This window comes from Penaeus monodon, chromosome 21 (genome assembly GCF_015228065.2).
Source record: "Penaeus monodon isolate SGIC_2016 chromosome 21, NSTDA_Pmon_1, whole genome shotgun sequence".
Classification (NCBI taxonomy): Eukaryota; Metazoa; Arthropoda; class Malacostraca; order Decapoda; family Penaeidae; genus Penaeus; species Penaeus monodon.
In genome coordinates this window covers 10,311,147-10,312,033 of record NC_051406.1, presented here as the reverse complement: position 1 = coordinate 10,312,033, position 887 = coordinate 10,311,147, and the positions used below count along the sequence as shown (strand labels likewise).

The 887-nt window shown below is 34.9% G+C and overlaps 1 protein-coding gene across 1 annotated transcript in view; it reads right to left on the bottom strand.

The window, feature by feature from the left end:
* Nucleotides 1-887, bottom strand: part of LOC119586203 (centrosomal protein of 104 kDa-like) — a 28,011-nt gene that overhangs the window by 4,868 nt on the left and 22,256 nt on the right. The window lies entirely within an intron of this gene.

Below are 887 nucleotides of genomic sequence, written 5' to 3'. Positions count from 1 at the left end.
TTAGATATCCGACGTTGTTAATGAGATAATTGCCCGGCTGTATCACGCGATGTCATGATAATGAGGGGCAGATCGATATCTAAATTTAATTAATCATTTAATTACACCGAATATATAACACTGGTAGACTTGTTGTAAAGAGAGACTAGAAGAAGAGAGACCTCTTCTAAAAAGGCAGAACCAGAAAAAGAAGGTACAGTATAAAATAAACTGTTATATTTACCAGTTTATGGATGAATGTGTGATGCTAGAATTTAATCATGTGTGAATTCTTGAATCTGTTATCCCTATATGCTTGTTACTGTATATGATATCACAATATTTCTCTGCATTAACTGTATACTTATATTAAAGACTGTTTTTTTTTTTACTATTATTTGCCTATCTATCATTGTAGCTTAAATCAATTTTGCGCAAGTGGTGTTAGCATTGCGCATGCACATAAACAGCTTTTTGTATTGCGCGTACGATAAAGCGCGAATTAAAGATAAATTTATATGAAAAAAAAAATATATATCACTTGATAGGAATTGATGTTCTATGATCAGTTCAATGCTATCTGGCCGACGCAGCATGACATGTACCACAAATCAATTATATAATGCAAATGAAGATATGCAAAGCTGTGTCTTTCTCATTCTGCAGACGTTGCCCTGGCCCGCATAAGCAGCATGATCAATGTGTAAAATATACGTTAAAGCCTCGATTGCAAAACAGCATCAACGAGAGATATTTAACGATGATGAAATGCAATGTGGTTTTGCTTGATTGTGCGTGACACCGAGGCAAATGAGGTTCATTCAGTTATCGACGTCCTTTTATTGCGATACAAATGATTGTGATTGGGAAAGGTCTCCCAGAGAATGGAATTCCAAGGCTTCTTTTTA